Source organism: Saimiri boliviensis, chromosome 6 (assembly GCF_048565385.1).
Source record: "Saimiri boliviensis isolate mSaiBol1 chromosome 6, mSaiBol1.pri, whole genome shotgun sequence".
Taxonomy (NCBI): domain Eukaryota; kingdom Metazoa; phylum Chordata; class Mammalia; order Primates; family Cebidae; genus Saimiri; species Saimiri boliviensis.
The window spans coordinates 72,438,193-72,462,048 of NC_133454.1; the positions used below are offsets into that span (position 1 = coordinate 72,438,193).

General features: G+C 38.9%; 1 protein-coding gene across 3 annotated transcripts in view; it reads left to right on the forward strand.

Annotated features, from left to right (window-relative positions):
* FCHSD2 (FCH and double SH3 domains 2) overlaps positions 1-23,856 on the forward strand; it is a 299,879-nt gene that overhangs the window by 2,341 nt on the left and 273,682 nt on the right. The window lies entirely within an intron of this gene.

Here is a 23,856-nt window from a genome sequence, read left to right on the forward strand (position 1 = left end):
ACTGATGATGGAATTTCCTTTTGGATTTCCTGCTTTAAGTCTGTTAGAACTTTGACTCAGCTGGAAATTAGAACTGGAACTAACACAATACAAACTTTTTCCTTCAGTGAGGAAACCTGTAATGCACACATGATATTGAAGAAAAAACAAGGACCTTAAATTAAGTCTTATTAGTCAAATTATAATAATTAAAGATTCTTGTTTAAATAATCTTTCCCTGAAATTGTAACAATCATTTTATTAACCTTAACAGTTTAACCAGTTAGATTTTAAACCAACACCTGTGGTTAATGGTTAATATCTGGGGGTGAGCCAGTCAATCCCAGATGATTATATGCTCTCGTTGGGTTAGAATATGACAAATACAACTATATCTTTGAGTGCCAAATTTAGTGGGAGGTGTGTTTATCATATTTTACTTTATTATTGAGGTTACTCATATTCATAGTCAAGATAACTTTGAAATAGCTAAGACATCTTGCTAACATTGTGAAAATCAGTATCTTTTTTTACTGGAGGGACGGATGACATTTTAATGAAAGAAATACCACTTATTTAGCAGTCTTTTAATACAGACTGATGGTTCAAAGATTCTCGTCAAGGGTGGAAGATGATTTGCTTGTTGAAATAAGAGTGGCTGCAATTTGTATTTCCCTTTAGTAATACATTTATCAAATTGGAATTGGGTGTGTAAGCCTCATCAGTTACCTATTTTTCTGGCGGTACACTGACTTCATGTTGGTTTCATGAAAAATATTAACTCTATGGTGTTATGATAGAATTATGTATTTGGATTGGTGTTTGTAGCCCAAAGATTTTAGTTTTAAGAATTTCCTCTTTTCCTCTCCTATACTTAACTAAGGCACTATAAGCATTTCTGCTGTATACCTGTCTTTAGGGTTTCTGACTGAGGCATGTAAATCTATTCTCATCCAACCTGGATATATCAAGATTGTTGTTTTCTGAAACTGAAAATTATAATTTTAATTCTTTGTCTTCCCCCTCATTATGACCATAAAAAAGTATTTAGACTTAAAAATTCCTATGCGAGGTTGTGCACGGTGGCTCACGCCTGTAATCCCAGCACTTTGGAAAGCTGAGGCAGGCAGATCACCTGAGGTTAGGAGTTCAAGACCAGCCTGGCCAACATAGTGAAACCCCCGTCTATACTAAAAATACAAAAATTAGCCAGGCATGGTGGCGCATGCCTGTAGTCCCAGCTACTCTGCAGGCTGAGGTAGGAGAATTGCTTGAACCCAGGAGGAGGAAGTTGCGGTGAGTTGAGATTGGTGCCACTGCACTGCACTCCAGTCTGGGCAACAAAGTGAGACCTTGTCTCCAAAAAAAAAAAAGAAAATTTCCATGTGAGATATCTGAAACTCTTGATACGGTTAAAAACAGAAGGTTTTTAACATACTAAGTGAAGTAAGAAATTTCTAGATGAAGAAAGTATTAAATTTTCAGAAGCAGTTCAGGAAGGCAGAATTAGTGTGTAAGTGAAGAACCCATGTGGGGTATGGGTAGTCAACAGCTATAATAATTCCTGTTGATTGTATCTTCTAAAGATTTCTTGATTGCATTTTCCCCCATTTGTGGCTTGGTGCAGGAGCTTATGGTTAAAAATATGGACATTGGAGTTAGATAGTCCTTTGTGTACTAATATCTGTGCTGACTTGTGGAAAATGAATTAATCTTTGTAAACTTAAGTTTTTTCATTTGTAAAATGGGGCAATATGGGCTCTGTTACTCAAGGTTGTATAGATCAAATGAGAATGCATGTGAGATGTGGCACACATCTAAGCTAAGTTGATAAAGTCTGTTGTTCCTGCTGTTGTTGCTTAGTTTGTATTCATGATGATCCGTTACATTTTGCTTGCATTATAGTATATCCTAATTATTGGAGTAGTGTCCTTATGTCTTCTATCTCCCATCTCTCCTTTTAAATATGTCTTCCACATTGCTACCAGTTAGCTTCCTAAAAACATTACCGTAGGCCAGATGTGGTGGCTCATGCCTCTATTTCCAGCACTTTGGGAGCCTGAGGCAGGTGGATCATAAGGTTAGGAGTTGGAGACCAGCCTGGCAAAGATGGTGAAACCCTGTCTACTAAAAATACAAAAATTAGCTGGGCACAGTGGTGGGCACTTGTAATCACAACTACTTGGGAGGCTGAGGTAGGAGAATTGCTTCAAGCTGGGAGGTGGAGGTTGCAGTGAGCTGAGATCCTGCCGCTGCACTGTAGCCTGGGTAACAGAGCACAACTCTGTCTTAAACAAACAAACAAACAAACAAAAAACATTATTATAGATTATTCCTCTGTGGCCTTCTGGATAGAGGCCAAACACCTTGTTATAATATATATGGTTCTCTGCAACCCATCTGCAAGCTTCTTTTCCTGGCTTAATTTACTACCATTTCATGCCCATGCATCCTTCCTCTTTCTTCCCCCTGCTCTGGTCACTTGGGAGGTCAGGTTGTCCAATTGTGCACTCTACATTCATGCTTTTGTGTGCGCTGTTGTCTTTGTCTGGTGGTACCTTCCTCTCACTTTTTCACCTGGCACATTCTTGGTTACCAGTAACTGCAAGTTGCTTGTTCTTTGTGATCTCAAAGGATTTTGATTTTGCATATGCTCTGGCATCCTCCCTCATGTGCAGTCTTTGGGGTTATGGGCTAAGTATTGCTCATTTTCTTTATACCCTTTGTTTAGGCTGGGAGAATTGTCAAATGAATGTAACTGGCTATATTTAAATGTATCTTACTTTTTCTTAGGTGAGATACTGTATAAACTCTGTAGGGGGCTGTAGGGTCATCTGTAGAGCTTGTGTTACATACTTTAGTTAATTTGAGCACTTGAAATACACATCCTGTTTGTTGTAGAGTATACAGTATGTAAAGGTGGAGATTGTTGGTGCTCCAAGTATTAACAGGTTTTTTTTTTCTTTTACAGGAGTCATTATGTTCTTCTGTTTATATTAAATTAATGGAATTAATCCTTTTACTTTGAGTTGTGAATAGGATACTGTATTACCTGCTAAAACACGAGTTTAGGTTTCTGATTTACTTTTTTTTTTTTTCAATGACGATGTTGAAAAGTTGAAACTTGCCTCCTCTTGGTATTCATGATAACTTCAGTTGCCTGAGGAGGGAGTTGATCTGGCTTCTCTTGTCTGCCCTAGCAGGTGAAATGACCTTTTAAAAATTCACTGGAAATCTCTGAACTTGGGTGTTTTTTGTTTGTTTTTGAGATGAAGTCTTACTCTGTCAGCCAGGCTGCAGTGCAGTGGTGCGATCTCAGCTCACTGCAACCTCCGCCTCCCGAGTTCAAACAATTCACCTGCCTCAGCCTCCCTACTAGCTGGGAGTACAGACATGAACCATCACGCCTAGCTAATTTTTTGTGTGTTTTTAGTAGAGACAGGGTTTCACTACGTTGGCCAGGCTAATTTCAAACTTCTGAACTCAAGTGATCCGCCCCATCGGCCTCCCAAAGTGCCAGGATTACAGGCATGAGCCACCGTGCCCAGCCTGAACTTGGGTTTTTATGTGAATTAAGTTATCACAGATCTTGCTTGCTTTTCCTCTTTTTAGACTCCTATATTCTCCTTCCTGAAATCCCACATACAGTGCTCCTTCTCACCAGTGCCCCCTGCCAGTTTTATGATCAATTTGAGTTAGTATGAATTCACTCAGAAAAGTGCAAATAGCATTTTAGTCTTAAAAAAATTAGTAGTAGAGTTTTGTTTGTTTGTTTTTTTAAATTTGAGGTAGAGTTTTACTCTCTTCCCCAGGCTGGAATGCAGTGGTGCAATCTTTGCTCACTGCAATTTCTCCTCTTGGGCTCAAGCAATTCTCCCATCTCATCCTCCAGGGTAACTGAGACTATAGGTATGTGGCTAATTTTTCTATTTCTTGTGGAGATGAGGTGTCACCATGTTACTCAGGCTGGTCTTAAACTTCTGGGCTCAAGCAATCCTAACATCAGGCCACTGTGCCCCACTTGAAAAAATGTCAGAAGTTTTTATGACATTGAAAAGGTTAAAAAAAAAATCCACAGCACATTAGACTGTAAATAGAATATTATGCTGAATTTTGTCTAGTTCTTCTCTCTTACATCTCTTCTTTTTTGTTTTTTGTTTTAAGAGACAGGGTATTGCTTTGTCACTCAGGCTGGAATGCAGTGGTGTGATCTTAGCTCACTGTGTTGTTTTCTTCCTGGGTTCAGGCAATCCTTCCGTCTTAGCCTCCCTAGTATCTAGGACTATAGACACGTGCCACCATGCCTGACTTATTTTAAAAATTCTGTAGAGACAAGGTTTCTGTTTGTTGTGCAGGCTGGTCTTGAACTCCTGGACTCAAGTGATCCTCCCACCTAAAGTGCTGGGATTACAGGAGTGAGTCAGTAGTGCTGCAACCCACCAGTTCTTATCTTATAGAATTTTGAGGGGAGGAGACCAATTATGATACAGTTTTTCTCCTTTGTTCTCCTCCCCTTTTTCAGTTCATTTGTTCTGTGGATGCATTTGGAAGCTAGTATGTTGGGAGTATGAGATGAAAAGACAGCCAGTTTGTTGTTAATCAGGGACATTCCATACTTTGAGGAGGTTTTATACCGATATGTTTCCTGTTGATTTTTGCTATCAGCAGTGGACAAGTACAGTTTATTTTCTTTTTAGTTTATTATATTTCTTTTTCTTTGCTTTTTAAGACCACTTAACAATGTTTCTACATACTAGAGCCTGTATACTTTTCTTCTTAGGATTTTTTATCATATGCTGTGCTGAGTAGAGTCAGTTAAGAAGTTTTTTGAAGTGATCCTGAATATAAAGAACTATCTCCTTAGAAGACATTTTAAGGAGGTCATTATATAATATGGAAAAATTACTGAATTTTAGTCAGTTGGATATTATCATGTTTGTTCTTTTTATAGATGAAGGTGCAAATTGAGGCACAGTAAAATGAAGTGAATTATATTGGTGAGGACTCTTAAGCTATTTGTCCTGATTTCCATACTACTGCCCTCTCCCCTGTATCTGCGTTTCCAAAGCTTTTAACCAAGGAACTTGACCAGTTGTAAAAAATATTTTGCCCATTAAAAAGTATGATAAGCCGGGCGCGGTGGCTCAAGCCTGTAATCCCAGCACTTTGGGAGGCCGAGGCGGGTGGATCACGAGGTCGAGAGATCAAGACCATCCTGGTCAACATAGTGAAACCCCGTCTCTACTAAAAATACAAAAAACTAGCTGGGCGTGGTGGCGCGTGCCTGTAGTCCCAGCTGCTTAGGAGGCTGAGGCAGGAGAATTGCCTGAGCCCAGGAGGCGGAGGTTGCGGTGAGCCGAGATCGCGCCATTGCACTCCAGCCTGGGTAACAAGAGCGAAACTCCGTCTCAAAAAAAAAAAAAAAAAAAAAAAGTATGATATATTATCAGGAGTCTGGGTATGGTGGCTCACGCCTGGTTATCCCAGCACTTTTGGGAGGCTGAGGTGGGTGGATCACTTGAGGTCAGGAGTTTGAGACCAGCCTGGCCAACATGGTGAAACCCTGTTTCTATTAAAAATATGAAAATCAGCTGGGTGTGGTGGCGCACACCTATAATCCTAGCTACTCTAGCTACTTGGGAGGCTGAGACTTGCTTGAACCTGGGAAGTGAAGGTTGCAGTGAGCTGAGATAGCGCCACAGCACTCCAGCCTGAGTGACAGAGTTATGCTCCATCTCAAAACAAAAACAAAAACAAAAATAGTATATTATCAGGAACAATTTGTTTTCTTATTTTTTATACATTGAGCTGTCAGTCAGCTCTAAATCACCATTTTCAAACTGTTAACATGAGTTTAGCCAAAGGCAAAGATGCTTAAAAGTTTACCCCAGAGAAGGCTGAATATGTGATTTCTTATGGATGTTCTGAAGCATCGAAACTGGCTAAAGAAGCACCTGTCCTGCCTTTGCAGTTACCTGGTAGTCTAGAGACCTCAAGTGAGGAATTACTGTACTGTATGTTACCTTTTGTGAGCTGTAGATTCCCAGGAATCTCAGGAGATTGAATTCCAAGGTCTGTTTATGGACGTTCTGAGACTTTTTTTTTTTTTTTTTGAGACATGGTCTCACTCTGTCACCCAAGTTGGAGTGCAGTGGTGTGATCACAGCTCACTGCAGCCTCGACCTCTGAGACTTAAGTGATCCTCCTGCCTTAGCCTCCTAGTAGCTGAGACCACAGGCATGCACCACCATGCCCGGGTAATTTTGTATTTTTTGTAGAGACAGGGTTTCACCATGTTGCCCTAGCTCAGGCGTCCCCAAACTATGGCCCACAGGCCGAATGCGGCCCCCTGAGGCCATTTATCTGGCCCCGTGCCGTACTTCAGGAAGGGGCACCTCTTTCATTGGTGGTCAGTGAGAGGAGCACAGTATGTGGTGGCCCTCCAACGGTCTGAGGGACAGTGAACTGGCCCCCTGTGTAAAAAGTTTGGGGACACCTGCCCTAGCTGGTCTTAAACTCCTGGGTTCAAGTGATTCTCCCACCTTGGCCTCCCAAAGTGTTGGGGTTACAGGCATGAGCCACTGCACATGGTGCTGAGACTTTTTTTTTTAGCATCTCAGAGACCGTTTTATCTAAAAAGAGATCTTAGAGGTAATCTAATCTGGACTTGAGTTTTTTTTTTTTTAAGGCTTTATTTAAATACAGTGAACATATATAAGTTACGTGATGTGACTGCATATCATATATGATTACGTATCCCATTTAAAGTGTACCATTCGACTTTTTTTTTGCTATATTCATAGGATTGTACGATTGTCACACCAATTTAAAATGTTTTCATTCCCCCTAAAAGAAACTTGGTACCCATTAGTCAGTTGTCTCCCTTCACTTTCTCCACTTATCTACTTTCTGTCTCTATAGAAAAAGAATCTATATTAATGGAATCCTACGACATGTGGTTTCTTGTAACTGGCTTCTTTTGGCATAATGTTTCCCTTTTTTTTTTTTTGAGATGGAGTTTCTCTGTGTTATCCAGACTGGAGTGCAGTGGCGTGATCTTGGCTCACTGCAACTTCTGCCTCCCGGGTTCAAGCAATTCTCCTGTCTCAGCCTACTGAGTAGCTGGGATTGGAGGCTCCTGCCACCACACCCAGCTGATTTTTGTGTTTTTAGTAGAGATGAGGTTTCGACATGTTGGCCAGGCTGACCTCGAACTCCTGACCTCAAGTGATCCGCCCACCTTGGCCTCCCAAAGTGCTGGGATTACAAGCATGGGCTAATGCGCCTGGCTTGGCATAATGTTTTCAAGGTTCAGCAGTTTGTAGTATCACTACTTCATTCCTTTTTATTGCCAAATAATACCCCATTGTATGGATATGCCACATTTTATTAATCTCTTCATCAGTTGATGGAGATTTGGGTTGTTTCTACATTTTGCCATTATTAATAATGCTGTTATGAACATTCATGTACAAGTTTTTGTGTGGATATATATTTTTCTCTTGGATGTATACCTAAAATGGAATGTCTGGGTCATATGGCAACTCTACATTTAACTTTTTGAGGAACTTTCAAACCATTTTCCAAAGCAGCTGCTCCGTTTTATATTCCCACCAGCAATAATATGTGATAGTTCTATTTCCCTTTGTTGTAGCCAGTGCTTGTTATTGTCTGTCTTTTTGATTGTAGGCATTCTAGTGGTGTGAAGTGGTATCATAAGTAGCTTTGACTTGCATTTTCCTAACAGCTTATGATAGCATTTTTTCATATGCTTATTGGCTCTTTGTATATCTTCTTTGAAGAAATGTCTATTAAAATCCTTTGCCCATTTAAAAATTTTTTTTCTTATTGAATTTTAAGAATTATTTATATCTTACAAGATTTGCAAATATATGCAGTATTTTTCCCATTCTATGGAAGAATCACCTTTTGTTTTTTGTTTTTTGTGTGTGTGTGGGTGTGTGTGGGTGTGGGTGTTGTGGGTGTGTTTTTCTGAGACAGTTTTGTTCTGTCACCCAGGCTGGAGTGCAGGGGTGTGATCATGGCTCACTGCAACCTCTGCCTTCTAGGCTTAAGCAATCCTCTGGCCTCAGCCTCCCAAGTAGCTAGGACTACAGGTGCACATCACCACACCCAGCTAATTTTTTGTATTTTTTTGTAGAGATGGGGTTTTGCCATGTTGCCCAGGCTAGACTCAAACTCCTGGGCTCAAGTAATCCATCTGCCTTAGCCTGTCAAAGTGCTGGGATTACAGGTGTGAGCCACTGTGCTGGCCCTCACCTGAGTTTTTTATGTGTTTTTTGAGAACCATGGGTAGTGGAAAGACTAAGAACTTTGAAGGTAGACCATAGATTGAAACCCAGCTCTGCTGCTTATTAGCTGGGTAATCTTGGACAAATGGCTAAGGTTTTCTGAGCTTCATATTTGGTTTGTGTGAAACAAGATTAATATTGACCTTTTTACTTTTCTAGGAAAGTAAAATGAGACAGGTGAAATGCTGAGAATGGTAGGTATTTAGCATTGGTAGCTACTGTTATTAGTGGAAAATTTAAGTCCAGGAAGAATGTTGTCTTATTCAAGGTACAAAAGGAAGTTATTGTGTTTCATGAATTATAAGAAGCACTTTTTTTTTTTTTTACATTCTTACGTTTCTGAAATCAAGATGCATCTTATGGTTTTTTTCAGCTGTGATGCAGTTGTCATTGCTTCTTCATGCATAGAACTTGTGGGATAGCTATCAGCAGGCTTGTAAGAAAATCCCAGAGACAATGGTTGAAATACAAATGCTGGATCACCAGGGCTTTTGATAGCATGGAGGATGGTGATTTGTGGAAAAATAGGGATATCAATGACTGATTCAAAAAAGTGATTCAGAAGAGTTTGACTCTGAATGTGACCCATTTATGTACCAGTTTATTTCATTTATCTTTTCAAAATTATGCTTAGGAGAAATATATGCTAGTTTAAAATAACTTTTAATAAGTATAAATAAAAATTCTAAGTGACAGGGTATTGTGTTAATTGGCAGCATTTTTTCTTAGCAGGACATAAAATAATGTGTCTTGCAGTTAATGGTGTTTTTATTAAAAAAAATTTTTTTTTGAGACAGTCTTGGTTTGTCACCTAGGCTAGAGTGCAATGGTGCAATATTGGTGCAGTGGTATGATATTGGCTTACGGCAGCCTTTGCCTTCCAGGCTCAAATGATTCTAGTGCCTCACTCTCCCGAGGAGCTGGGATTATAGCTGTGTGCCACCATGCCCAGATAACTTTTTAATTTTTTGTGGAGATGGGGTTTTACCGTGTTGGCCAGGGCTAGTTTCCAACTCCTGGCCTCAAGTGATCTGCCTGCCTCAACCTCCCAAAGTGTTGGGATTACAGGCAGGTGCCACCATGCCCAGCCCTCAGTGATGTTTTAGATATGATGAAAACTGGAAGTAGCAGGTCAGGTACTGGACTCAGGTATTTTTAAATTGATTCAACAATCATAGTTGCTTATGAATTAGTGTTCTTTCAAATTAGAACTTAAATGTTGTGAATCTTGAGAGGGATCATTTTTTTTTTGAGACGGAGTTTCGCTCTTGTTACCCAGGCTGGAGTGCAATGGCGCCATCTCGGCTCACCGCTACCTCTGCCTCCTGGGTTCAGGCAATTCTCCTGCCTCAGCCTCCTGAGTAGCTGGGATTATAGGCATGTGCCACCATGCCCAGCTAATTTTTTGTATTTTTAGTAGAGACGGGGTTTCACCATGTTGACCAGGATGGTCTTGATCTCTTGACCTCGTGATCCACCTGCCTCGGCCTCCCAAAGTGGATAGGGATAATTTTTTTAAAAAACAGCTGTAAGGAAAAAGATCAAGTAGGGCTACACTTAAATAACATTTCTTTGAGGGAAATGTTAAAAAAAGGGAAAAAAGATTACCTGATTTTAAAATTAATAAAAGGTAACATTGAACTTCAAATGACTAAATACACTTTAAATGTAAATGTATACTTCCATGTTATGGTCATGTTGGGGGAGAATAAGAAGGAGATGGTAACTGGGCAGAGAAAGAAGTTTGAGAGGGTCTATTTAATAAAACTTTTTTTGGTTACAGATCACTGTGTACTTGAATTGAAAGAATCACAGGAGGAGGTTGCAAGTGAGCTGATACCACAGCACTGCACTCCAGCCTGGGCGACATAGTGAGGCCCCATCTCAAAAATAAAAATAAAAAAATAGAATTTATAGTCTGTGACTTACTCTTTAAAGAGTAACCTGTGTATTGAAACTTGTGGGTTGAAACCCAAAATTGACCTCAGAGATAAACTGCTCAAGTGATGCTACAGAATCTTTTACCACAGTTAGCAGTCCTAGGTACTTTCCATCTTTCCGTGTGTTGGTATGATTCTCCTCATGAATGCTGGATAGTTTCTGCAACTCCAGTTTCATATTATAACTTCAGGTAGAAGAAGAGGACAGTATAATTTCTCCTTAATTTTATCTACCTTTATCTCTGTTTCCTTCTTTTTTTCTTTTCTTCCGCTAGGGAATAAATTTGTACTGAAATTATCTCAATAGACTTTCCTTTATATTTCATTGTCTGTTTGCTTCATATGCTTGAGTATGCCTAGCTGTAGAAGAGGCTGGGAATGTGATTATCTTCTTGGAGGTGGGTCCTTGCCAACAAACAAAAAAAGTAAATTAGGTGCAATAATGTGGCGTTTGCCACATTATTGTTTTGCTTGATTTGCCACAGGGACCCATTTTTGGTTTACTCCTAGAGATTCCCATAAGAGTATTAAAAAATACATTAGGGTTTGATTATGAGGGATATCACTGGAACTCAAGTTGTCCCAAACTGACTGGTAATCAGGGACTCCATAGAAATCATTTGTGTTCCCTCTTCCCAACTCATTTTGAATTAAGTAAGTCAGGTTAGGAGTAGGTTTTTGTATTTTCCATAGGTAGTGGGCCACTAGGCCAGTGGTCTCTTAGGGTTTTCCTCCCAATCTTGTTACTTTCAGTCTTCTGATAATTTGGAGAAATGGTGGTTTAAGGGCTCTCAGGCAATTGTGTTCTTAGTGAACTCATTTTCTTTCTTTCTTTTTTTTCTTTCTTTCTTTTTTTGAGATAGTCTAGCTCTGTAGCCTAGGCTGAAGTACAGTGGTGTGATCTTAGCTCACTGCAACCTCTGCCTCCCAGGTTCAAGTAATTCTTCTACCTCAGCCTCCTGAGTAGCTGGGATTACAGGTGCGTGCCACCACGCCCAGCTAAGTTTTTGTATTTTTAGTAGAGCTGGGGTTTCACTATATTGGCCAGGCTGGTCTCGAACTCTTGACCTCTGGTGATCCACCTGCGTTGACCTCCCAAAGTGTTGGGATTACAGGCGTGAGCAACTGTGCCCAGCCATGAACTCCTTTTTACTTCTCAGTTGAAAGCATTAGTGAAGTGCCTAAATTGAAAGGAGGGAAGGCCATTGAGAGCTAGAATCACTCTTAGCTGAATAATTTGTGTCTTAGTAATTGATAATTGGCAATTCACTCTTGAGAGTATCAAGTCTGAAGCTGTTTATCTGAGGAGGCCTGAGGTGGTAAGTTGATGGTTTTCTTTGTAAATTCTCCAGATCAGGTGTCCCCAAACTAGCATGCGGCCCCTGAGCCCGTTTATCCGGCTCCCCGCTGCACTTCAGGAAGGAGCACCTCTTTCATTGGTGGTCAGTGAGAGGAGCACAGTATGTCGCGGCCCTCCAATGGTCTGAGGGAGAGCGAACTGGCCCCCTGTGTAAAAAGTTTGGGGACGCCTGCTCCAGATGTTCATTTGAGCGCCACAGATACCATTCTGTGTTGTTGGTATCAGTCTTCAGGGGTGATCTGATGCATAAACAGGGATTAGTTTTGTAAGTCTAGTTCATGATCTTGGCTTTTCAGTAACTAATTTGGGATCTAGGCACAGAACCTTGTCCTTTGTCCCACTGCTGCAGATTTTCTGTCAGTGTTGGTCCGGAGTAATTTATTGAAACCTTAGCTGATGCTTTTGTTTATTTGATTTTGTTGTATCCTTCCAGTATTCCTTGATCGTGCTTTGTTTTAACGTTATTTGATCTTCTTTTTGTCATTCATGTAGGAATTTTTTGTCATCCAGATGTTTTCTGTTTTTTGAGCTTTGAAATAATCCCAGTTTGAAAAGAAAATGTTTTTTTCTGGTGTTATGAAAAGTGTTACCATGTCTGTGGTTCCACAGAAACAAGTTGAAGTATGTATGTCTCGCGATCGTATTTTAGTGATATTTGTTTTTCCTCCTACTGGTGATTGTAGGATGGGAGCAAGGAACAGAGACCTTTCGGTTGGTTGTTTTTGAAACAGAGTCTTATTCCATTGCCCAGGCTGGAATACTGTGGTGCACTTTCGGCTCATGCAACCTCCGCCTCCCAGGTTCTAGTAATTCTTGTGCTTCAGCCTCCTGAGTGCTAGGATTACAGGCATTCAATATGATGCTTGGCTAATTTTTGTATTTTTCATAGAGATGGAGTTTTGCTATGTTGGCCAGGCTGGTCTTGGACTTCTGGCCTTAAGTGATCCACCTGCTTTGGCCTCCCAAAGTACTGGGATTATAGACGTGAGCCACTTCACCCAGCCTAAATTTTTTGTGTATCTTGCGTGTTTTGAATTTAAACTGTGTGAATATTGTGCTCAAAACTAAAATTCAATGATTCAGTAATGTTGGCAAACATTTTATTGCATTATCTATTAAGCACAACATATTGTAAAAGTTCATATTAGTTGATGCCAAAATGACATTTTTGGCTTTTAATTAGTTTTTAGTAAAGTTATTTCCATTATTAATAGACCTTAAAATTTATTTCTAATATGTACAAGTATTAAGAATACTTGATTTACAAACTTTCTTATATAACATGACTGGTGCTACAACCAGTTGGTTGTAGCTCAGAGTTGGGAAAACAAGTTTTTTTTTTTAAATTGCATTTTAGGTTTTGGGGTACATGTGAAGAACATGCAAGATTGTTGCATAGGTACACACATGGCAGTCTGATTTGCTGCCTTCCTCCCCTTCACCTGTATCTGGCATTTCTCCCCATGCTCTCTCTCCCCAACTCCCCACCCTCCGCTGTCCTTCCCCTATTTCCTCCCAACAGCCCCCAGTGTGTGTTGCTCCCCTCCCTGTGTCCATGTATTTTCATTGCTCAACACCTGCCTATGAGTGGTAACATGCAGTGTTTGATTTTCTGTTCTTGTGTCAGTTTGCTGAGAATGATGGTTTCCAGGTTCATCCATGTCCCTACAAAGGATAAGAACTCATCATTTTTGATGGCTGTATAATAATCCATGGTATATATGTACCACATTTTCCCTGTCCGGTCTATCATTGATGGGCATTTGGGTTGCTTCCAAGTCTTTGCTATTGTAAACTGCTGCACTGAACATTTATGTGCATGTGTCCTTATGGTAGAACAATTTATAATCCTTTGGATATATACCCAGTAATGGGATTGCTGGGTGAAATGGAATTTCTATTTCTAGGTCTTTGAGGAATCGCCACACTGTCTTCCACAATGGTTGAACTAATTTACACTCCCACCAACAGTGTAAAAGTGTTCCTATTTCTCCACATCCTCTCCAGCATCTGTTGTCTCCAGATTTTTTAATGATCACCATTCTAACTGGCGTGAGATGGTATCTCAATGTAGTTTTGATTTGCATTTCTCTAATGACCAGTGGTGATGAGCATTTTTTCATATGAAAACAAGTTCTATGTACTACTGTGTTCCTTCCTTTCTGTGTTGTAGAATTCTTTTTTTTTTTTTTTTTTTGAGATGGAGTCTTGCTCTGTTGCCCAGGCTGGAGTGCCGTGGCATGATCTCAGCTCACTGCAACCTTTGCCTCTGGGTTCAAGTGATTCTCCTGCCTCAGTCTCCCAAGGAGCTGGGTTTACAGGTGTGCACCACCATGCCGGCTAATTTTTGTATTTTTAGTAGAGGCTGGGTTTCACCATGTTGGCCAGGCCAGTTTCGAACTCCTGACCTTGCGATTCGCCCGTCTTGGCCTCGGAAAGTGCTGGGATTACAGGCATAAGCCACTGTACCCAGCTGTGGAATTCTTTTGTCTGAAACAAGCAAACATATTAGGTGGTTAGAGTCTTACCTAACCTCAGCTTTCATTTTAGCTGTCTTTATCCAAAGGTTTTATGTCATAGTCATCAATTAAAACATTGTTTCTGTTGTAAAATGTAGTTTTGCATTGTTAGCCAACTCTCTCCATGGAAGAATTGTTTGCTTTATTTTGGCAAAGTAAGTGTTTTATATAATAGTTTTTCTTAGTTACATTGAATCAGTTGAAATTATTAGTGTTCCATTTTCTTTCTTTTTTTTTGCATTTGTTAGCTATTCCTCTGCTTTTAAAGTGGTCATTCTAAGGTATGATGTTTTCTTTTTTTTTTTTTTTTCTTCCAACAGGGTCTCACTTTCTTGTCCAGGCTGGATTATAGAGGTGTGATCATGGCTCACTGCAGCCTCAACCTCCTGAACTCGGAGTCCTTTTGCCTCAGCCCCCTTAGTAGCTCAGAGTACAGATGAATGCCAGTATGCCTGGCTAATTTTTAAAATTCTTAGTATAGACAGGGTCTTACTATGTCACCCAGGCTGGTCTTGAACTGCAGAGCTCAAGCAATTCTCCTGCTTTGGCCTCCCAAAGTGCTGGGATTATAGGCATGAGCCACCACACTCGATCTACACCATGAATTCTTAATTTATCACTGTCTACAGTTAATATTGTACCATTCTAGATAAGACCTTGCAGTGGTCTAATTACAGTTATTCCATCCCAGACTGTGCCGCATACTTTATAAACCTCATAATATAATGTTAATTTTCTTTAAACAGACAGTTATCTTTTAAAAAGGGTAATAGAAGGAAAAAAGTCTTAAATTTACTGATCCTGACTCTTCTTTCTGAGACCAACACATAGGTTTGAGTTTCCATCTGTTATTTCCTTTCAGCTTAAATAACTTCCTTCAGTATTTCTGGTGCAGTTCTGCTCTTGACAGTTCTCTTAGCTTTTGTTTATCTGAAAATGTCTTTATTTTACCCTCATTTTTGGAAGATATTTTTGTGGGATATAGATTTCTGGGTTGGTCATTCCAGTGTCTTCTGGCTTTCATCATTTCTGATGACAAGGTAGCTCTTATTTATAGACTTGTTCACGTCTATGGAATGTGTCTTTCACTGCTCTGATAGCTTTTTTCTTTATCTTTGGTTTGCTACAGTTCGAGTGTGATTTCACTAGTATAATGTATGTAATTACCTTGTTTGGGGTACATCATCCAATGGTTGATGCTTTTTATGAAACCTGGAAAACTGGCCATTATTTCTTCAAATATTGTTTTTCTGCGCCATTTTCTCTCTTCTTCTTTTTTTTGGACTCCTGTTATACATATGTTAAACTGCTTGATAATATTCTGTGTTCTTCAGATTGGATAAGTATATTGATCTGTTTTCTGGTTCATTAGCCCTTTCTTCTGTAGTTTTTCAATCCATTGTTAAGTCCATCCAGTGAAGTATTCATTTTTGATATTGTACATTTAAGTGACTAAACATATTTATAATAACTGTTTTAAAGCTTTTATATGCTATTTCCAAAATTAGAATGATCTTGTCTTTTTCTGTTGGCTGCTTTCCTCCCCTGATTGTGAATCATATTTGCCTATTATTTACATATCTAGTAAATTTTTTTTTTTTTTTTTTGAGACAGAGTCTCACTCTTTCGCCAGGCGCCAGGCTGGAGTGCAGTGGCACACTCTCGGCTCACTGCAACCTCCGCCTCCTGGGGTCAAGCAGTTCTTCCGCCTCAGCCTCCCAAGTAGCTGGGACTACGGGCGCATACCACCACGCCCAGCTAATTTTTGTATTTTTAGTAGGGATGGGGTTTCACCATGTTGGCCAGGATGGTCTCGATCTCTTGACCTCGTGATCCGCCCGCCTCGGCCTCCCAAAGTGCTGGGATTACAGGCTTGAGCCACCGCGCCCAGCCTCTAGTAATTTTTTATTATTTGGACATTGTGGATGACATGTTATTAAAAGTGTCATTGTATTGTTTGTCTTTAAAGACTGTTGAGTTTTGTTTTGGCAGAATGAAATTATTTTTGATTCTTGCAGGATTGATTTTATGTTGTGGCAAGTCTAAGTTTTGTCCTTTATTCTAAGTCTTGGCCTTTTATTCTAGTGTATGACTTTTCCGGGGTTTTCACTGAATGCCAGAGTGTGCAAGGTGTGTAACAATGTCTCTCCATTCTGAATGGACTGGATATCCAATGTCTCCCATCAGAGAGCAGCCTCGGGTATCCATTCAGCTCTCAAGCCTGTAGCAGTGACTCTACTAGGCCTCATGGAGTCCTGCCATGGCTTATATGTAGCTCAACCCTCAGCCAAGGACAATCAGGGAACCCCATGCAGACTTCTGGGCTACCCCTTCTGCATTGTTGCCTTCAGTCCTGGACCCTGTCCTATAAATTCTAGCCACTTCCATAGGCCAGGACCCTGATTCAATGAGACCGTCATGCTTTGGCTAGGCTCTTCCTCCCTGTGGTACTGTTGGGAAAGTGTCATAGGTAGAAAGCTGGAGTGAACATGGTAATACCTCCTATGCTGTCTGTTATTTAGTTGCCTGAAAATGCTAGAGTCATATATCTCATCTGGTTTTATAGATGTTACCTGGGAAGGGCTAGTGTGTCATCACTTATTTTATCATGGCTAGAAGTGGAAGTCTACTTCTTAAATGTATTGGAGGAACATATTTAGCTGTGTTTAAATACATAATTAAGATTATATATTTATACGTAATATTACATAATCTTAATCCTTAGCTTTTAGATATTAGTTTGGATATTCCATATACAACTGTATGTATGCTGTACCACAGGAACTTTTTTTTTTTTTTGAGACAGGATCTTACTCTATTGCCCAGGCTAGAGTGCAGTAGCATAATCTTGGCTCATTGTGACCTCAACCTGTTGGGCTCAAGCAATCCTCCTTGAGGTTTGTGCCACTACACCTGGCTAATTAAAAATTATTTTTTGTAGAGATGGAGTCACATGGTGTTGTCCAGGCTGGTCTTAAACTCCTGGGCTCAAGCAGTCCTCTCACCTTGCCCTCTAAAAGTGGTTGGCCTCCCAAATTGCTGGGATTATAGGTGTGAGCCACCATGCCTGGCCTCAGAGCGTTTTTTTTTTTTTTTTTTTTGAGACGGAGTTTCGCTCTTGTTACCCAGGCTGGAGTGCAATGGCGCGATCTCGGCTCACCGCAACCTCCGCCTCCTGGGTTCAAGCAATTCTCCTGCCTCAGCCTCCCGAGTAGCTGGGATTACAGGCACGCGCCACCATGCCCAGCTAATTTTTTGTATTTTTAGTAGAGACGGGGTTTCACCATGTTGACCAGGATGGTCTTGATCTCTCGACCTCGTGATCCACCCGCCTCGGCCTCCCAAAGTGCTGGGATTACAGGCTTGAGCCACCGCGCCCGGCCCTCAGAGCGTTTTTATTACCCAGAAAGAATCATTTTACCCCTTGGCTATCACCTTTCCTCTTTTTTCCCCATTTGTCCAGGCCTAGGCAACCACTAATTTACTTTCTGATTCTATAAATTTGCTTATTTTGTATATTTTATATAAGTGGAATCATATATATTCTCCTTTTTGTGGCCAAGAGTTTGAGACCAGCTTGGGCAACACAGGGAGACCTTGTCTGAAAAACAAACAAACAAACAAAAAACAGCTGAGCTTGGTGGCACTTGCCTGTAGTCCAGCTACTCAGGAATCTGAGATGGGAGTATCACTTCAGCCCTGACAGAAGGTCAGGGCTTCAGTGAGCTGTGAGTGTGCCACTGTACTCCAGGCTGGGTGACAGAATGAGACACTGTCTCAAAAAGAAAAAAGAGAAAGAAAGGAATCAAATGAAATTTTCATACTATTTCCAAGCAGTAACAGAGCCTATTTAGGCATATATTTTCTCAGCCCTTATTAGATCCTGGCAGGAATCTGTTGAACATAGGATCATCTTTTCCCTGGTTTTGATAGCTGTCCTCAGTTTCCTTGAAAGTAGAAGACAGGTATCTTTCACTCAGGATATTTTTAAATAATTGGAGGCATAGCATTTTCAGTGCCCACTGTGTCCAGACACTGTGGCTGAAGTATGTAGTATCTTACTTCAAGATCTACTACTTAGCATGGATATCAAAGCAGTAAAAGATTCAGTGTCTCTGTGCATGTTTCAGTGTGGCTGATTAGTACTGGAGTGGAAGAAAGTCCATGGACTGTAGCTTTCTGTTTTTTCATATCTGGGATTATTGAAGGATTATGTGAAACACTGGACATTAGAGATCTCTGATAATTGTATCTGGGGTTTGGGTCATATTTTGAAATATTTCCATAGTTAAAAGTGCCTTGTCTGTCTTTTTTGTCTTAGGACCAGACAGTTTTATGGTGATTACCAATGAAGGATATAAAGTTTCGGAATAGAACTCAAGTCTTGCTATGCAGCAAGTTTTTTCTTTCTCTGGCGAAGTAATTACATTTATTTTTAACTTTTTGGTAATGTACGTAAAATAAAATACATGCCACAGATAGCTTAGAATCAACTTATATTGGGCGGTAGAAATGTATATAATCTCATGATACTTTATATTAGTTAATAAACTCTCAAAGTAAAAATTCCTCTTTATGTGTTTAAAAACAATAGGTTACAAAAGTTATTGAAATGCTTCTTACTTAGAAAATAAGTTGCCCTTAGCTATGTAAAGTGTATGAGTACAAATATTCTTCTGAAGAGACAATAATCCCAAATTTACTTTCAAGAAAATAACAAGGTTTTCAAAGTTCCATTCGTTCATAAAATTTTAAAAATGGCGTTGACAGTGGCCCGTTTTATTCTTCTCTCTTTTGTCATTGATCTAGGTCTAATTTTGATATATTATTACACATGAATTAAAATTAAGTATTCAAACCTCCTATATGTTAAGTGTCAGCATTGTTTTTAACAAAGGAGAAAGCAAGAGAAAAGACTTAGTGCTTAATTTTATGTGAGTAACTCTGTCAGGCAGAATGCTCTGAAAGATTTATGATGTGTCTTTCAGATGTATAATGTAATTCAAAGATAAGATGTGTCTTGCACTCAAAATGTTAAAGATAAATAATGTCTTTAACTTTCATAAAATACTCATATACAAATTATGTTAACTTTTATTTGTATCTATACAAATACAAAAGTCATTTGATTAAAATGTTTGATAATGTGTCCTCTGCCATGATCTCAGAGGAAAGTGTTTCACTTTAATAAGGGATTATCTGACTAATGACTGTCTCCCACTCTTCCTGGAAAAGAAAACTAGACATCTTAAACTGGGTCTTAAATGTGATATAGACAAGAACATATAAAATCATAGTGTTCAAAGATGAACTTGATTATATATCTCCTGACAAGATGCTTTTGGCAACTAGATTAATATTGATGAATCTGATTGGAAAGTAATTTTTTTTTTTAACTTGAAAATGCAGTCTTAAAAAAATGCAGTCTTCGTTGGAGATTTTAACCCTTTCTTCCCAGCTGTCTTTTTTTTTTTTTTCCTGGTCCATTAAGGTATTTTACTTGTAAGTATGTATTGCATCCCTAGGAAAAGAATCCCAGGATTTTCCCTCCTATGTATTTTTGTATTGCGTCTTTGTGGTTTATGATGCCAGCTTAGGTTATCAGTACAATTAAACCAAACCGACAGAATAGGAACAGATTGTTCTGCCATTTTTCTCGATCTTTGAATTGCACATCAAATCTGGGGCTGATCACTCTGCACTAGTTTAGCCTGCTTGTGAGGTTCACAACAATTTTCCCAGCTGTGTGATCATCAGTGATTTCAGATTCTCCAGTGTAACCATGCTTTATTATTGTGGTCAGAAACAGGACTGTAACTTTGGAGCACAGCCTAATAAGAACTTGCCTCTTATTAGGGCACACAAATGTCCTGGTTGAGAGCATCAGCCGGGACATTCATGTGCCCCATTGTGGTGGTGCAGAAAGATGGAAGAAAAAGCCCCTAACTGTTTTTTTGTGTACCGTGATATCAACACCTTTGAAAAATGAGAGGACATAGTAATTTTCTTTTGTCTTTCAATTTTTACTAAATTTACCTAAGCACTACGTAAAGAATGTTATAATAAAAAACAGTGGACTCCCTTCAGATTATGGCCTGTTCATGACAAATTTAAACTTAAATTTCTTTAGGATAAGATTATCTCTTTTCTGGTAACTCCATTTGACCACCTTCTTTTGATTTATAGTGTATCAAGAGCTGAAAGGCAAAGAAGTTTAAAGATTCCCATTTAAATAAGAGTTGGTTGGCCAACACCTGTAACTAGAGAAAAGGCAGTTCTGTTTTGACTGCATTTGATCAGTCTGAGAGGTGATATACTCCCCAGCCTCTGATGTTTTGAAGTGGTGGAGGGGAATGTTTATGCAATGAGGAAGATCATACAGTTTATTCAAATTGCTGAATATTGTCATTACAATATGATGACATTGTCTTTGAAATATTTCGAATTCCCAGAATTAAACATAGCTTATTCAAATATAGATGCCACAAATGCATTGTAAAACCAGGAGTCACCTGTGCACTTTACATTACAGATGTCTAGGTCCTACTCCTAAGATTCTGTGGGGTAGATTTTGGGAGAGGCCTGAGCATATATATTTTAAAAAGCCATAGTAAGTGATTCTCATTTGTAATTAAGGATGAGTGCTGCTTTTCCAGGAGTTATCACTGTTGTTTAACATGCATTTCAGATATTTTTCCTAACCTCAGACATTCTAGGAAATACTGGCTTGGCTAGAAGATACTGCAGGAGAGATGGAATTCCAAGATTTATAAAATTATCAGTTAGATAATCAACCTTGAATTTGTCATAGGTCAAAAATGTCAGTGAAATAATTGGTGATTTAACAAATTTATTTTATTGTGTACCACAATGGATGATAGATAAAGAGAGTGGTGGTTTGGTTTGTTTATAAGGTGTTTTACTCCCTTCTTTCATGTGTATATTATTCAATTTAATTAATTAAAGATTTATCCTTCACCTATGTATCTTTTAAAATTGTTTTTTTTTTTTTTGATGGGACAAGGAAGGATGAGGTTATTTATGGCTTTATAAATGTTCAATAATTAAGATAAACTATGTATACTTTACATGTGACTGTGCTGTAGAGTATGAAAGCGTTAGGCAATGAGACTAAATGACATTCACTTAATCTGTGTATTTTGTAGATTCTTTCTAAATGTAGTAGAATAATCACACTATAAAGCTATTGGTTGTGCTCTTTCATAAAGTGTACTTTAGGATGGCATTTGTTCTTTACCAATTTCAGAGTCCAATAGAGACATTTTTTTCTAAGTGTCTAATAAGTACCATCTCCAAGGCATCTGAGTAATATGTATTTTAAATCTTGCCATGCCTTCATTGGATGTATTAATTCTCTCAGAAAACTATCCCTTTCTTTTTGCCCTCATAAACACTTGTTTTCCACTTTTGCCTATTTGATTTAACAAAGGAAATTTAAGTCTCTATTTCTTAGCCATGCATCTCTCCTTCAGGCCAGTTCTTACAAGTAGCCATTCCTGTGTACTAAAGACCAGACCAAGAAAGAAGGTGGTTAAGTGGTGTTATCTTTGTTCAGGATATTGCAGTCTGCCATTGAGGGGATACCTATATACCTGCTTTCCTTGTGGGTTGATTTTCTATGGGGCTATCAGGGTACACTCAGCTCTAGCAGAATCTATGTCTTAATGTTTCTTCTGATAGTCTAAGCCTCTAATATGGGGAAGTTTTTGTACCTGTAAGAGATTGGGAGTCATTAATTGTTAGTATCTTCATGTATTGTATGTATGAGATGGAGTCTCTGTCACTGGAGGCTGGAGTACAGTGGCACAATCTTGGCTCACTGCAACCTCTGCCTACCGGGTTGAAACAGTTCTCTGCCTCAGCCTCTCCAGTAGCTGGGATTACAGGCACTGGCTACCATGCCCAGCTGATTTTTTGTATTTTTAATAGAGATGGGGTTTCACTATGTTGGCGAGGCTTGTCTTGAACTCCTGATTTCTTGATCCACCTGCCTTGGCCTTCCAAAGTGCTGGAATTACAGGCGTGAGCCACTGCACCCAGCCCAGTGTCATTATTTTTCTTTGATGAAAACATAACATTTGATTCATTTTCTTACTTGATTTGGCTTTGAGCTACATTTTTTTTTTTTGCCTTTTAAATTAACAAAAAAATTAAACTCATATTAAAGAAAACCTAAAGGAAAAAACCCCACTGTCCTAAACAGATAACTGTTTTTTTATTTGGTTTTGCCTTAGATTTGTCTATATTGATTATGTGTGTTTTTACATAGTTGCAGTCATATTGTAGATAACATTTTGTGTTCAACTTTTTAACATAACATTATATCCTGAGTACTTTTCAGGTTAAATACTATCATAATTAATAATTGTGTGGTTTTCAAAGTATATTCCTTAGACCAGTGGTATCAGCACCATCTGGAACTTGTTAAAAATGAGATTTTGTGGGCTTATCCATAATTTCCTGCATCAGGAACTCTGGGAGTGGAGTCCAGCAATCCATGTTTTAATAATCACTTTTAGGTGATTCTCATGTTTATTAAAGTTTGCGGACCACTGTTATAAAAAACTTGTTTACAGTGGCATTTTATTGTTTACTTACCTAGTATTTAACTAATCCATTATTCTGTGTTTGACTGCTGCCAATATTTTGTTATTTTAGATAATGCTGCAATGAATATATTTGTATGTGCACACACATACACACACACACACACAGAGAATATCTAAGGATGTAGACCTTTTTTTTGACCCTTAACAATTACTCATACTTTGTTAAGACATCATTGTTTTAAACTTTACAGGTTGGTTCTGTGTTTATAAAATGTTAAATATCTATTATTTCATTTAAAATCTTAGCAACCCAAGAGGCAGATATTATTATTTACTTTGTATAGGTGAGGGAACTTAAGCCCTGAAGGATTCCCTAATTTGTCTAAGATCACAACTTTTAATTTTTTATTCTTTTAAAGTTACATATTTATAATACTTTAATCTGTGAGGCCTTTTCTGGTGTCCTCCCTTCTCCTTTTCCTTTTTAGGTCTCCTTCCTCTGTGTAGAGTTGGAATAATGGACTACCTAGTTTACTGGGGTGTGACAAAATAGTATTTGAAATATGAGATGGGGAGAAAATTGCATTTACCAGAGCTCCTTCTGGAATAAGTACGAGAGGAATAAGCAGAAGCAAATAACCTTGGGGTGTGTGTGTGTGTGTGTGTGTGTGTGTGTGTGTGTGTATGAGAGAGAGAGAGAGAGAGTGTGTGTGTGTGTGTCTGTGTGTGTGTGTGTGTGTGTGTGTGTGTGTGTGTGAGTGAGATCCCAAGGGATATGCTTAATTGCTTTTTAAGGAAGTTGAGTAAATTAGGAATACATTTTTGTAGGATATGCAAGTTTGGAGACAGAGCTAAATTGTTGAGGAAGAGAAGAGATCTGAGCTCTGCAACTGGTAGCTCTCTGCCTCTTGTCTTAACAAACGATGAACAATAACAAAAATATTGACTTGTGGGGAGCCTATGTTTTTGACTCTGCTTGTGTGTTCCCATAAAAATCCAGTGCTGTTAGAACATTCATCACATTATATGTTACTAATCTTTTTTTTTTTTTTTTTTTGGGTATATCTTCCCCTCCAGTCTGTGAGGTTTTTGGGAGCAAGACTGTGTCTTTTATCTTCATATGTTTTTTTTTTTTTTCTTGATTTTTTTTTTTTTTTTTTTTAGATGGAATTTTGT